The sequence below is a fragment of the Rattus rattus genome, chromosome 10 (assembly GCF_011064425.1).
Source record: "Rattus rattus isolate New Zealand chromosome 10, Rrattus_CSIRO_v1, whole genome shotgun sequence".
Classification (NCBI taxonomy): Eukaryota; Metazoa; Chordata; class Mammalia; order Rodentia; family Muridae; genus Rattus; species Rattus rattus.
Window position 1 is genome coordinate 41,982,108 of NC_046163.1, and position 16,300 is coordinate 41,998,407.

At 39.3% G+C, this 16,300-nt stretch overlaps 1 protein-coding gene across 11 annotated transcripts in view; it reads right to left on the minus strand.

Annotated features, from left to right (window-relative positions):
- Nucleotides 1-14,644, minus strand: part of Prrc2c (proline rich coiled-coil 2C) — a 67,505-nt gene extending 52,861 nt beyond the window's left edge. For all 11 annotated transcript variants that reach the window (XM_032915315.1, XM_032915311.1, XM_032915314.1 and 8 more), the window contains exon 1: nt 14,430-14,644. The gene's annotated coding sequence lies outside the window, so the exon portion shown is untranslated. The remainder of the gene's footprint in view (nt 1-14,429) is intronic.
- Nucleotides 14,645-16,300: the final 1,656 nt, after the last annotated feature.

Sequence of the window (16,300 nt, forward strand, 5' to 3'; positions counted from 1 at the left end):
AAAAAATAATCCCTATATTTCAATAATATCCAACCTGCTCAATTTAAATAAACAACAGAAGTACATTCCTGGCCATGAAGGTTCCTAGATGTTTACTATACTCTCATTATTCTTATATAACAATGTAGATCCCCTGAAAAAGACATCTCAATCCTCCATAGATTTATATGTAGCAACATTAAATAAAAATGACCCGTTGGGGCTGAAAAGATGCCTTGGCTCAGCTGTTAAAATCACATAGGCTGCTATTGCAGAAGATCCAGGGGCGGCTTCCAGCATTCATCACCACCTGTAACTCTAGTTCTAGAGGACGCATCCCCTAGTATGGCCTCCATGGGCACTGCACACACAGTGCACAGTCATGCATGCAGGTAAACACTCAAACACACACATAAAACAAATCTAGAAAACAAAACAATAATGTGGTAGTTTGAATATGCTTGGCCCAGGGAAAGGCACTATTAGGAGGTGTGGCCTTGTTGGAGTAGGTGTGTCACCATGGGGATGAACTTTGAGGTCCCATGCTCAAGCTCCACTCAGTGCAGAAGAGTCTTCCGGCTGCCTTAGAATCAAGATGGAGAACTCTGAACTCCTCCTCCACTCCATGTCTGCTTGCACTGTGACTTGCTTCCCACAATGGTAATGGACTACATCTCTGAAACTGTGAGCCGGTCCTAATTAAATGTTTTTCCTTCTAAGAGCTGCCAGTGGTCATGGTGACTCTGTACAGCAGTGAAACCCTAACTTAAGACAGACAATAGCAATAACGAAACTGCAATCTGGTCAGGCAGTGGGTGATTGGATCTAACTAATTGAATGTGATGACTGAAACCAAGAGTGGTAGTGACTGGAGGATCTACAATGTAGATACAAACCATTTCTAAAAAAAATACTGTTTTTTTTGTTGTTAGCTTTTGAGATTTCACAATAAAGAACTCTTCCTGCTTTGCCTGAGTGTGGGAAGTAGAGGTGTATGACAGCACAACTGGCCATAAGTTGCTTTCCTGACTAAAAATAAATACACATAGCAACTGATAAAAGCCAAGTATCACACAAGAATATAAAAGCCTAACTAATAGCTTCATATAAGACACATCACAGTTTATGTGACTAACTTTTCTCTTCTCCCTCTTTTCTTCCCCCTTTGGTCATCTCATCTAGAGTTCATTTCGTGAAATATTAACAGTAAAGCTAATGTTTCCAAATTTCCTTAAAACTACAATCTTTGAGACAGTTTTAAATTGCTGATATACAAAATATCATGTAAGTTTCTAGACAGAGCTTCAAGCCTAAGTGTTTTACCCCTACAGTCTTACAACTATTTACTCAGTGTTTACCATATCCACAGAGAAATCGTGATCAGGAAATATACTGTCCTCATGTGCTAAGTAGAGATAAGAGCTTAGAAATCTGAGATTGCAAAGGTATGAAAAGTAAATGCACAGACAGAAAGCTAACCAGTGAACATCTTTTGTCTTTCTATCATTACTTCAAGTGAAGATAGTGTTCAAGTTGCATTTTGAAAGCAAAATCTCTGATTCTTACCAGCCACTACAGCTGAGTTTTGTCTCAGATGGTACAACAGCACTAAGAGTTGAAAGCAGAAGGGAATGAGAGAAAGGGAAGCAAAGGAGATTGGTGACTTCAGCAACAGTCACCAAAATGGCTGTCAGTAAGAAGATTGAGTATGTACAAAGAATCAAGCTTACTTTACAGGCTGGTTTTGCCTATTTACTAAATTAAGTTCAAGAACTACTCTCAGAAAAGTACTGACATAAGGGTATGATTTTCAGAGACTAGAGTTTAGACCTAGACATTAAAAAGCAAACACTGAAACTCTGCCAGTGTGTGCAGGGGTAAATGTTTACACAGAAGACAAAGAAAGTAAGGTAAGATAGTTAACAGGTAGGATATATGGACATCCTCTACCATTTTAACTTTCTAGAGAAATAAGTGTCAGCAGACACCATCTGGAGGAGCTGTGGTGAGCAAGTGAGCTTCCTGGAAGTAGGTGACTGTTTTGCACAGCTGTGATGGTTATGCCTCAGAGAGGCAAAGCACCCCTCACAGGGGTTGTCCCCAAATTGCTTCTTGCTTCTGCTGGGCCTTCTCATGTTTACCATTGCTATATTCATCTTATATCTAGCATGATATAAATGAGCATAGGGAGACCCCCCCAACTGCATGTAGTCTGGTGTGATTTCTTCACGAGAGATAGCCCAATCTATTGGGACAATTTTCTGCAGATCAATATGAAGATGAACTTTTATAGAAGAACGCTGTTTAAACGGATTGATTTTACATAATTCCTGACTTGATTTAAATAGTTTTAGGAATTTAGAGTGGTTGATAAGGAAGATTCAGGAGATGGTTTAAGTTGCTTTGCCAGGAAGGTGTAACAAAGAGAACTAAGAGTAGAATGTGCCCCTCTTTGTAGAGTAGTATGGGCTGTGTAGGCTAGAGAAGGAGCACAATGAATTTTCAAGCCCTGCAAGCACATAGTGGTACTTGTAGAAAGGAAAATAGGTTTGAGGCAGGTTAATGATCAAAGAAAACATTCATTTGTTCTAGGTTGGGTCTGAGTTCCTTAATCTTGCAATCTAAGGATGTGGCCACAGATTTTAGCGTGTACCATTAGAAGGTGGAATAAACAGATGATTAGCCAGTTTAGCTAAATTAAGGTTTCAAAAAATACATAAGAAAAATTATTCATTTCTTGGTAAATAGAAACTGTTTTCAGCTAGCATAGGGAAAAATTAGCTATAATAGACTTGGTGTGTTTAAAATAGTTAAGACAAAAGAATTATTGCTTTGGGGTTAAGATGAATTTATGGAAAGATAGATGGAAAATGTTCAGTTAGGTGTGGGTTTCAAAAGAATATATACTCAGTAATCATGTAATTTCCCTCAGTGAAATGATTTTAATCTGTTTTTGAAGAATATGTTTTTGTGGTGATTGTTTTTGGAGAGTATGTAACTTGTAACGATAAGTGATCGTATGTAGAGAATTTTTGTTTTAGGTGGTTTATAAAGGAGCAAGAGAAAAAATAAAGTTGTTGGAGCCTTGCTTCATCCAAGTGTGTGTGTGTTTTGCCCCTCCTCACTGGCCCCAGAGAATTAAGCTTTGCCCCCTTATGGAGAAGTCTGCTGAGTGATAGTGGCCAACTCCACACACCTGCTTCAATGCCTGAGGTGCTGAAGCTAGACTTTTGGCAAAGTTTATTCCTCTCTTTAAAAATTCTAAGGATTTTAAAAAGGTGACATATTCTCCACAAAAGAAGTTCTTCCTCAATTTCTCTTATCTCTAGTCTTAAAAAAAAAATCACTAAACTTTGGTATTTATTTCTCACACTTATAACCATTATTGATCTATATTCTCATCTAGCACTGTATTTTGGGACCCACCTTTCAAAAAGCTAAGGTTTTGGCATGCCAAATAAAAAATTACTGGACTAGGTCTCAGAATTACTTAAAAGTCTAAATCATTAAAATTAATAAATGAAGAAAATTATCAAAAAACAAAAAAACAAAAAAAACCCAGAGCTAGAAAACAGTGACATCAATTAATTCAGGTATGCCTCAAAAGTGTCCAAGACAATTTTACTTTAACGATTTTCATTAAGGAGAGAATCATTTTAAATTAAGTTACGTGTTATTTAAAGGGATTCTAAATAGATAATGTTTCCTTCCTCGTAATGTATTACATATTACAATATGGAACACCAAAGATAAATCATTATGAGCAGTAAGTGATACCTCCATTAAATAAATATACCCACATATATAGAAATGTTATTTTCAAGTATAACATAAAAAGCACCACAGATTATAAGAGGGATTTGTGTAACCTGAAATTATGAAGCCCTAAGAGGTGATAGTATGTAGAAACATAGCTGAGAGGTAATTAGGTCTAGATGATGACATAAAAGTCTTATCAGGGACAAGAGCTCACTCTCAGTCATGGGAGAACAACGAAAAGTGCTCATGTGTAAGAAAGGAAGTAAGTTCTCACCAAGACAAACCATGCTAGCAACTGGGTTTCATAGGCAGAGCCTCCAAAATTACCTTCCATAGCTTTGAGAAATAAATTTCTACTGTTTAAGCCACCTAGTTATATCGGGGGCAGGGAATGATTTGTGTATTAAGTCTAGAATACAGTGTTTTATCATTACAATTTTAATTAAATTGTCAAATTTAATTATGATCAAACGTTCACCAACCCAAGCCATTCTAGTTTCAAGGTAGTCAGTATTCATGAAATATAAACCTTCTAAAAAGTTATTTAATTCTTTCATCTTCTGTCTGTTTTTGAAACACTACTCAAGTACCAGGCTTAACAATACCCCCTAAGTACAAATAAAAAGTGAAAAATCACTTTTAAGATATGAATGAAGTACAGAACCCACAAACCAATTTTTGAAATATTTTTTAAAAAACTATAAACACCCTTTAAAAAGGTCACAAACAGCATCAATATCTTAACTATTAGTGTAGCATTTACACTGTTTAGGTTGGTCTCAACTTCACAGTATGTAGGTGATGATGTTTCTGACCTTCTGATCTTCCTGTTTCTACTTCCCGGGTGTTGGGACTACAGGTATGTACCAGTCATTTTCTTATGAAAGAGGATTTGGACATTTATGGAGTGTGTTTTGAGCTGGAGAAGAATTATCTGAATCTACTGGGTAATAGGGATGACCAGTATGGCCTAGATAATCTGCTGGATCTTATTCTTTTCTGTCTCTTGTTTTAAAACCTGGATAGAGCAGGGAAGCAGACATAACAAATGAGATCATAACCTTATCTGAAAGTCAACAATCTATTAATAGTTCCACGAGATAAGATCTCGGCCTTCTAAAGAACTTAATAACTATATAGTCACAATTTAAAAACTCAATTTCCTCCCTTGTGGCAGGAGTCTATAATCCTAGCTACTCAGGTGGTTAAGGCAGGAGGATTGCTTAAGGCTAAGAGAAGGGTAACCAAATTGGGTTTCACTGGCAGAGTCTCCAAAATTACCTCTCCACAAACATGAATTTCTTTATATATTATTGCATTAATAAAAATCTAATTCGTAGATCTGAGATTTTAACTGTTCTACCGAACTTATCATACTAAATTTAGAGTTTGGCTAGTTCTACTGAAGGCTCCCCCCTGGCTGGCTTACAACTTAGATCATAAACTTTGTAACTGCTCAACTGTCCGCTAGTGGAAGTAAGTTATTGTAAAATAAAACTCATCCCATTCTCTATTTTCAGAATTAAACAGATAACCCAGAGCTGTGAAGTAACTTTGCCAAAGCACAGAATTTGCTATTGTGTTTGTTTCTACAAGGGTGCATTTAGGAAGCAAGCAAAATGATTTCTCCCTACATGCCCTATATGCTAGGCACCTTTTCCTTTTCCCATGACTGTCTTCACTGTGTGTCTGTGGGGGTGGGGTGGGGTGATATCCAGGAGTAGCATATACAACTGACATGAAAAGAATCTACTAGCTTCTTAAAAACAGAGCTCTGAAAAGAAATGATGGGAGGCAAAGTTTTCATATTACTATGGTATTTGCAATTTGGGATATGGAAATACCTTAGCATATACATCTCATTTAAAGATGACTATGGTGACCTAACAATCATAACTTCTCAATCAAAAGTGGCTTCCAAGTAAAAGAGCAAGCTATTCCAATGCCCAACTTCTAAGGTCTTATGCCCATTCTCCCAATCAGTAACTGAATGTCTAAAATAATACCCAATGATTTTACTCATTTTAATTAATACAATTATATATGAGGCATATCACAACTCACTTAATATGCTATATATGTAATACACACATAGTATGCAGTGATCAGATCAGACCAACTGTCCTGTCTACCACCGCCTGTTCAATTCTCTGTATAGAAAACATCAAAATTTTTCTATAATAGCAAAGCTAAGAATGTACCACAATATGTTGAAGGCCTCAAAATATCAAAAATGATCATTTCTTAAAAAACAAAGTCTAATACAAAAACTGCCATAATTGGTAACAACATTGCTGGGTATGGCGGTACATCTCTGTAATCCTAGCACTTAGAAGATGAATATTAAGAGTTCAAACCCAACCTGGATTATGAGACCACATCTCAAACAAACAAAATGAAAAATGAAGTGGAAATAAGGGAATTATGTTTCCAATACAGAGAAAACCCTTTATAATTAGAAAAACAATCTAGCTAGCAAATCTAAAAAAAAACACTGCTGAAAAAAGAGTCAGAGTCAGCTTCTTATGTGGGTCACGACATAAAATGTAACAGTACAAGGCTTCTGAACTTACAATCATACAATGAATCCAAAATACTTCTGGCAGCACTCAACCACGTTGTTTGGACAACTTCACTGTGTACACTCTTATGCCATACAACAATGCAGCCTGTAACACCTTGGTCAATGCTGGCGAAGCCTTGTGCTATGAATTCCTTATGAATTCAGTGTTTTACTGCACATTAAGTGTTTTGTTTGTATAGAAATGTAGTGTTTACTTACAGAAACCAATATTCCTCAGCATGTATCAAATTAGTTTACTTTTGGACTGTATTATGCCATTCTGCTTGATTTTAAAATTGCTTCAAGTTGATGAATTTGTCAAACTCATTCCAGTTTACAATACAATTCCCACAAGTTTATAAGACAGTCCTTAACATTACTTCTGATATTTATATTATGACTTTGTGCAAAATATCATTCTTAGCACTGTAACAGTCAATCTCTAAAATATTTTTATACCCGGCAAATCAAATACTTAAACAAAACTTAATTATTCATGCAAAAATAAACAAGCTATCATCTGTAAAGTTTTTATCTTTAAAAAGTAAAATACCAAAAGAATTGTATTAAAATAAAATTCATAATCGCTAAATATTTAATTTGTATATTTCTGTATACCAGAACCAGACAAAAAAGAGTTGCATGTGGAAAGGCTAAAAATGTCCTGTCCTAAGAGCTGAAGAGAGAGCTTAGTAGGAAAACGGACTTTGCAAACATGATGAGAATATGAGGACCAGGACGGGTGGGGGTGAGGTGGAACAGCTCTTTGCACCTCAAATCCTAGTGCTGAGGAGAGACAGGAGCATCCCTGGGATTTTCTGACTAGTCAAACTAGTCGAGCTGATCTCAATTAGAAAGGGTGGGCCAAAATGTTGAAAGCTCTGGGGAAAAAGAATTCTTTCCCAGAATCCTCCTTCTCCATCTCCCACATAACCAAAGGGTTACAGTGGGGGCTGGAATTTTAAGCATAGTACCCTTCCCTAAATTAGTAACTCTTCTAATATCACTGAAATGTTGGTCTTTAAACATTAAAGAGAGCATATCCCTCCCTTACACTTTCTAATTTTCATTTTTTCCACACTCAAATTTGCCATACACATTACATGACATCTTTCTCATCTTCAAAGTGTCAGAATACTCCTCCTGCCTGTTGGAAGATGTTTTGTCTTTCTACACTCTAACCTTAATTGTAGTACATAATACACAAATCCTAGTATTAGACTCACAAAATAACCACACTACAAAAGTACTTCATTTAATAAAACCTAATACAGCAATAGAAGCAAACTTCACACCTCTGACCAAAAATGCTCTTTATTTTTGCTTTTAGAGAAAGTAACTTAATAAGTAGCTCAGGCTGGCCTGAAACCAGCAGCAATCTCTCTGACTCACTCTCCAGGCATGAGGAACCATTCTCTTATTCCACTTTTAAACTAAAACTTGTAATGATCCACTTTCCTAACTTTCAACAGTAATTCTAGACCTCCCAAACTATGCCTCTTCGATTTTATCTAAAAAATTTAAATTCTCAAAAGAGATTCTTGAATTACAGACTACCATACAACAGCCATGTTTTGAAAAATCAAAACTTTAATTCAAGCAAAATTCTTAAAGATAAAATTAAATTGTATTAAATAAGGACTCTTTCTGGCTTTTTCAGACAAGGTTTCTCCATGTGCTGGCTTCCAACTCAGAGATTCGTCTACCTCTGCCTTGTGAGTGACAGGATTAAAGATAAATATTGTCTCTTCAAATGCTCTTACCTCTTTGATTACATTGTATTTAACACACCATTTTTTCACTTATACTAAAAATAGTTAGTAAGTCATAATACTTATCTTTTGGGTTTTTTTCCCCCAGGGGGTAGGGGGGGAGTTGTTTTGGTTTTTGGAGACAAGGGTTCTCTGTACCCTGACTATCTTCACTCAGAGACCTGCCTGCCTTTCCTTCCTGAGTGCTGGGATTAAAGGTGTGCACCACCATGCCCTGCCTTAATACACATCTTTAAAATGCATTAAAAATGGAATTGGAGTTATAGATAGTTATGAGCAACCATGTGGATGCTGGGAACCAAACTTGGTTCTTCTGTAAGAGAACAAGTGTTCTTAGCCACTGATCCATCTCTCCAGCTTGTTCCTGATGTTCTAAAGGCCTCTATAAAGCCTTTGAATAAATAAGAAAATGTATCTTTCTGGGAATAACTAAAATTCTCAGTCAGAAGCTGATGCCTTTAAAAGAGCACATAACTCTGGAATATGGCCTACACTTAAGTTCTTGTTATCTTCTTCACCCTAGTCCCTTTGTGCACTGTACTGACCATAGAACCAAAAACAGCAGTCCTGTAAGTATTACCAGATGGAAAGAGGAATGGAAAGAGGAAGGAAGGATGATGTGTTACTATCTCTTTTCTTCAGACTCAAATTCAGTGACTTGTTTGAGACAGGATCTCACAATATGTATGCCATGTGGAACTCTTGGAGTAGATCAGGTTGGCCTTAAACTCACACAGCACCGCCTGCCCATCTACTGACTATAGAGTGATTTTTTTTAACCCAATCTCCCATTCTTTTTTTCCTTTCCCATGATTGTGCTTTAAATATGGCTAAAGCTAGATATGATACCGCCTACGTTTGATCCCAGCACATAAGGGGCATGCAGATCTTTGTGAGACTGAGGCTGGTCAACATAGGGAGTTCCAGAACAGCCATGATTACAGAGAAACCCTGACACAAAATCTCAAAAATAAATAGGCAAATAAATAAAGGCAAGACTGATGTCATGTGGTACCACAGAATATTAAGTTCAAAAGACACAGAAAACACATTTAATGGTGTCTTTGTAAAGTCAAGAGACCAGACCTAAACTTGACAGCCAATACAAACTGAAAAGAACTAAACTTAGGTTCTATACTTATAGCAGAGTATTGAAACACCTGAAACTCAGTTTCATTACCTTTTCACACCACCCTGCCTCTTAACCTTCCCCCCCAGGTACTTCACTTAAAGTTTTTTTGGGGTCACCAAGAATATGTCACCTAAACCAGAGGCTGGTTACCACAGATTTAAGAAGTTGAACTTTAGTAACCCTCCTGCCCGACTGCCCCATTTCTGTAGTAGCTTTACTTCACCACTCTCCTAACTCTCTCGCTGACATCCTAGTACGTTAAGTACCTGTTAGGACTAGTTTGCATCCTTTTCTGTAATGTTTCCATTACAGTTTTCCTGTTTCATGAATCCAAACTGGTCTAGGCTTTAACCACTCCTGGCTTTCATTATCTGCAACTGTTGCTTGGTCTTATCCAGCACTCATTTTTTATAGCAGTTATGTTCCAAAGGACGGAAGACAGACTGGTGGAATGCTAATTTGAAGTGGCTCACAGATTAGAATTTAAGAGTTTACATGTTTATTTTAAAACATATTAGAATTTTTTTAAAAAAACTATCACCTAATAATCATGTACATTTTAATTTCAAATTCACTTAATTAAATGTAAATTCGCCTGTAATCCCAGGACTCTGACGGCTGAGGTTTAGAAGGATGACAAATCTGAAGCAATACACATGAGACACAGGTGGGGTCAGAGTGAGGAAACAGGGAAATAAAAGTATCAACACGTGGGTTGAAGACAAAGACGAAACTTACTGGCCAGGTAACTGTAACCATCAACTTACAAACCCTTCCTAGTGTTGTAATGGAAGAAAAGACTCTCCTCTAAAGTTTACTACAATACAGAGTTAAAGACATAGTGCTCTCCCACCTCACCCCCAAAACAGTTTTAGCCTAGGGTTGGGTAGAGTCCTTGACAAATATTAAAGTTACAGGGTTTGGGATATAGCTTAAAGGTAGAATAGTTGTCAAGCATGTGCAAGACTCTCCCCAGAACTCGGAATGACCAACCAACTCTAACTCTGGAACACACCTGTAACCCCAGTAATTGAAAAGCTGAGGCAGGAGAATGTGAATTAAAGGCCAGTCTAGCTATATGAGCTTCTGCCTTAAATACGACAATCAAAAACCTCAGCCACAGACACAGCTAATGCCTGTAATGTTAGCACCAGGGAGGCTGAGGTAAGGAGTTTGAGGCCTGAGCTATGGAGTGAAACTTAGGGACACAAACACACAGTAAGAAAATTACAATCATTGATATTTGTGGAGATGTGCCTGTATTTGGAAACCAAAATATGTCAGGAGTCTTCTAAGACTGTCCACCTTGTTTTTGAGACAGTCTCTCTTACTACTCTGGGTTACAGGCCTGTGTAGCAATGCGTGTTCATGAGTGCTGGGGATTTGAACCCAGACTCTCATTTCCCAGGAAGCACTCTAACCCACTGAGTCACTTTTTCTGCCCAACAATTATTTTTTTATTTTCTAGCTATCATGTCTTCTCATACAGTCACATTAACCAGACATGATACATTTTTCTGTGAGTGGATTTTCTACACCAAATTTTCTCTAGGTTATCACATTCCTTTATTTTCTTCCTTGGGTATAACCCTAGGATTAAAGGGGAATTTTGTGATGTGAAGACCAGAACTGGGGGCTAAACCCAAGTCCTCATGGACGCCAAACAAAGAGCTCTCTCCAGTTGCGGTAACCTCTACTAACACATAACTTGCTAATGCAGTCTGGGCAAGCCTGGAACTCAAGAGAGCTTCTACCTCGCAACTGCTGGGATTAAAGGCACCATACACCATACCCAACTCTTGGTTACTTCAGCACTGGGAAGGCAGAGGTAGCAGGCTAATATATGAATGAGTTCAAGGGGAGCCTAGTCTATACAACGACTTCTAAGCCAGTTGGAACCAGTCTCAAACAAATAAACCCAGAAAAAAAAAAAGTGATGCAAACCAGCCTCACAGAGAGTACTGGCTCACTTGACCTTTTTTGTGGATGTATTATTTAGCATTTCTAACCACTCAATAATGTTAAAAAACTATTACAACACCCACTATACAAGCTAAGTGAGAGAACCATGAAAAAGGCCCAGTAAAGGGAAACTAAAGGGGAAAACAAAACTTCCTAGATAGAAGTTCTGTGAGAAAAGGGTTCTTTGTGTAGCCCTGGATGTCCTTGAACTCACACAGTTCAGCCTGCCTCTGCCTCTGTGCTAGCATTAAAGATGAATATCATGACCTGGCTTCCTAGATAAATGTTTAAAAATACCAGTAATGCTCTCTACACACGCTAGTTGTCCCTTCCTTTACTATTCAGCACCCAGCAGTGCTTCTAAGGGTGAATCCAACATACCGGCAGTAACAGTTTTCATATCCTAGGTAATATGCCAAAAATGCCTGCCAATGAAACAAAAGTTGCTTGTTGAACTTCATTGACACCCCGGCTCTTCTAGCAAATAGGCAGACACAGGCTCCTAAACATGACTACCCTCCTGTTAAACTCTACAACAACGATGAGTGGCACAAAGATAAGTTTATAGGTAACTTTAGAAGGAAAACACAACGCAAGTGACTCTCTAAAGAATACTTTGATCCACAAAGATGCTCAGATTGATACATCAGTGGTAGCACTGAACTAAAATACTATGATTCAGGAAACTAACATTCCTAGTTAGTTTCTAGACTTCTTAGCAACAATTAACACAGACTATTCACTGTCACTCCACTCTAAGGCAACAGACAAGTCTTGCTTTACTGAAGTCAAAGTGTTTTGGTCAGAACTTGGGTATTAACTGCAAGGCTGTAGGATGTTTTCTGCAGGGCGTGGTAGCACTCATCATTAATCTCAGCACCCAGGAGTCAGAGGCGGATCTCTTTTGAGTTTGTGGGCAGAATCTGATTTACAGAGCCCTTGTCTCAAAGCAAACACCACCCCCAAAACAAGAGAATTCAGTTTCCTATATATATATATATATATATATATATATATATATAATTGACTTCTTTTGCATTTTATAAATGATGAACTCTTACAGATACCAGCATGACATAAATCACATAAAAAGATTATACCTTGCTAACTCATAAATGGAAGTGGAGGCTGGGGGTGAGGGGCAGTACACAGGCTCAGGGAAACAGTATTATATTTAAAAAAGACATTGAAGAAATTCTGCACTTCATTCTGAGCTAGAACTGATCCCGGGGTTATTTACTACATAGAGAACAAAGGAGGAATTTTTATGAAATAAAGCTCAGTATGTAAATGTAAAGGGAAGTGAGAGAAGGAAAAAGAAAACTACTTAAGTATCCAAAGACTTAGGTTATTCTGAAAACACAGATTATACTGCATGAAAACTAGCTTCTTCTACCAGTACTATTGCTCTCCCTCCGTTTTTAGCTATCCTTTTACTATGCACTAACCACAGTAACAAGACCATTACAAAGTCTTAATTAAATTCTACAGCAAGCCTGAGAGGCACTGATATTATCATCTTTAGTTTATAAATGAAGAGTTGGTCTCATTGATAATTTCTCAAACGAAACAAAACAACTAAACATTCACCAGGTCTTACTATGCAGCCTAGGCTGGCCTCAAGCCCATCTCTCTTTCTCTAGTCTTCCTATGTCACCAAACAAATAGAACCCATGTTTACATCTGGCAACATTTTAACCTTCACATGTAACAATGTTGAAACACCCAAAGTAAGCTAAAGAAAAACTACCCGTTAAAAATGTGCCTTATTTTAGCAACAATTATAAAAGTACAAGACCAAACGAGCACTTTGATAGTTCAGAGCATCCCCTTTGGGTTTAGAAAGTATGGCGTTGACTACAGTACCCCTACAAATTTGTGACCTTGATCAAATTACTTCGATCTCTCAAATATCTTGTCCTCATCTGTGAACCAAGTACAAGAGCACCTTCCTCAAAGACTAGAAGGAATCAAAAGGGATAATGTATATAAAGGTCTGTGATCATACAGTTAGGGGTTAACTAAGGAAAAAGCCGGCATTCTACATTCACCAACACACCTACAACTCCCTCTTAAAAAAAACAAAAAAAAACCAAAAAAAACCCCAAAAACCCAAAACAGCTTATTTTGACAAATTCATCCCAGAAAAAACCAAACAATAACTACTTGACTATATGCAAATTCAATTTATTTCTAATTTTTGGAGAACCAATGCATTCGGGGCAAGGCAGAAAAGATGCTGCAGTGCATCTGTGACACACACCTAAAAATGGCTCCAGCCAAAGCAGCATCTTAATGACCAACATGGAAGCTTAAATCTACTCTTTAAAAAATGGTGGAGGCCAGACGTGGTGGACGCTTGCTTCATACCACACTAGCTATAACGTCTATCTGTAGGAATTGACTACTGAGCACTCCATAAATCAAGCATCCCCCGATTCTTCTGGTGCATTCCCAAAGAGAAACCCTAACAGGAGAGCCGCCTACTGTACAATTCTAAGTATCCTGCTGGGGTATGAATTTATGAACCAAGGCTGAAGACCAGCCAATGCGGAAATCCGGGTAGTTTTAAGAGTCAGGAATTACTAGGCAAGTTGGACCCCCCTTCCCCACCCCAAAGATTATGAACAAACTTCACACAAACATACATCCCTTTAAAGGGATCAGAGCGGTCCTTATATGCAAAGCCAAGCAAGAGTCCTCACTGATTCCCATGCTAATTTCTTCAGTCTTAAATAGGGTCTCTCTACCCTAGCAACCAGTGATATTAAACGCTCTCTGAAAATGAGGCAGCAGCCGTGCGGTCTTCCGCGGGGCTAAATAAATGCGGGGCTGGAGCGGCCTAGCGGGAGGAAAGACTACTCAAATCCTCCAAGAAGTTGTTCGGCTTGTCCTTAGCGGAAGTGGGGCTGGTCCTGGTTCCCGGTAGAGCCTCTACGACCGGCCTGGGCTACACACCGCTCGCTGCAAACGCCAGCATCACCACAGGAGCATCCACAGGCAGAAGGAGCACTCGGAGCTGCTGCCGTGGAAAAACGGCGCGCGCAGGCCCCGCGGGTAGAGGCTCTCTCGGTCACCACAGGGCCACCCCGCCGCAGCACACGCCGCGCACATGGGCGGCGGGCCCGCGCCGGATCTCCGCGGACGCCGAGATGCCGGGAGCCCAGGCAGAGGCGCCGCGGGCCCCCAGGCCCTCCTGCGCCCCGCGCCCGCCCTCCTCCATCGGGCCTCCTTACGGCCCGGAGGCCCTCGCTCTCCTTACCCGCCAGGGTGAGAACCAAGTCTGCGCGCTTCCAGAGGTTCGCCGGGTACGGATTAGGGGCAAGTAAGGGGAAGGAGTTTCCAGAGATCGTCCGCAGGGCCGCTCGGTCCGGAAAGCCCGAGCCACGGCCGTACAAACCGCCAAAGCACTTTCGCTACCTCTTGAGAGGGTGAGAGCGAGCGAGGAAAAAGAAGCAAGATGGCGGCTAGCCAGCCCCTACGTGCTACGTCATGACGTTGCGTACGTATAGCAAATCTCCGCAGGACCGCCCTCCTGGGTTGAGGCTGCGGGATCACGTGACAGCCTCTGGACCACGGCGGAGGGTAACGCTACCTCCTACTGGAAGGAGGGAGTTCCGTCAATCAGAGCGATCTCAGGGAGACAAAGCTTTTCACCTGCGAAGATTCCAGAAGTCTTAAATCATCCAGAATTACGTCTTGGTTTGTCTCCGTGCATTGACACAACTGATTGGAGGAGCATATAAATTTACAACCTGCGCTTTGACAGAATGTTCTTAAGTAGGGAGTAAAGTGAGGGTACACTGTGGCAATTTGAGAAGATTGAAGTTACCTCAGAGTGAAAAAAGTAATCCAAGTGTTAGGAACAAAGGGACCGGCATGCTTTGCTGAGTCTGTCTTTGGCGTTTGTAATTTTGGTGTAAAATAAGGCACTGTTTATTATTGACTTCTTGGGCAAAGTTTACCTCTTGGACCAACTACTTAACAGAGAAAACTAACAGTTAAGATTCACTCATGCAGATGTTTACTAGGTAAGTGTACGGTAGAGACAAGAAAGTATCCCAAGTGAGGAAGGAAAATAATAATAATAATGTATCTGGGGGCTGAGCACGTACCTCAATGCCCATATAGTACCTTGCCTCATATGTGCAAGTCTCTAGGTTTGATCTCCCTTTCCCCAAAGGAAAATGATTCACAAGAAGTATCTATAGTGTATAATAAATCCAAAGAGTCTTGTCACCAATCCTGGTCTGAGTAAACTTCTCCCCTGGTAACTGATATGTGTTCATGGGATGACACCACGTTAGAACAACCCTAAAATAAAGTAACGGCGCAGTAACCACGAGCAACTTCTTCCCCAACTGACATTTGTAATCATTTGTTTTAGATTTTGTTTGCTTTGCATTGCTGGGGCTCGAATCTAGAGCCTTCCACATGTTAGGCAAGCGCTAATCCAACTGAATTATAACCCTTAGCCACTTCAGAGATCACTTAAAATGGGACATATTTGATGATTGATATAACAGGACAGAGAGAAGCCTATCTTTACACCAAGAAAACACCTTGGTAATTTTCCCACAATCCAGTCTTCTGTATCCTGGAATTGAAGTATCTTTTCTTGAGCAATGTAGAACACCCCTAACAATCAAATAAGCTGACATGTACGAACGGAATATTAATTCATGAGTTTCTAAGAGTCGTGCATTAGGGTTCTCTAGAATAACAGGATTTATAGAATGAATCTCTATATGTGTATATATAGGAAGAGATTTTGTTAGAACGACTTACAGACTCTGGTTCAGGTAATCCAACAATGGCTGCCTATGAACAGAAAGTCCAAGAATTCAGTAGTTTTTCACTCCACAAGGCTAGACTTCTCAGTTGGTCTTCAATATATGCCAGAATCTGAGAAAAGAAGGCTTTAATAGCAGTGAAGGAATGGACTCTTGCTAGTGAGGCAAGAGCAAGAAAGCAAAGAGCAAAAGTTCCCTTCTTCCATGTCCTTATATAGGCTTCCAGCTGAAGGTATAGCCCAGATTAGAGTTGAGTCTTCCCACCTTAAGATTCTGATTAAAGGTATGTTTTCCAAGCTCAGATACAGGTATGCCCCTCCCATTTGTGGGTTTTAGTTAA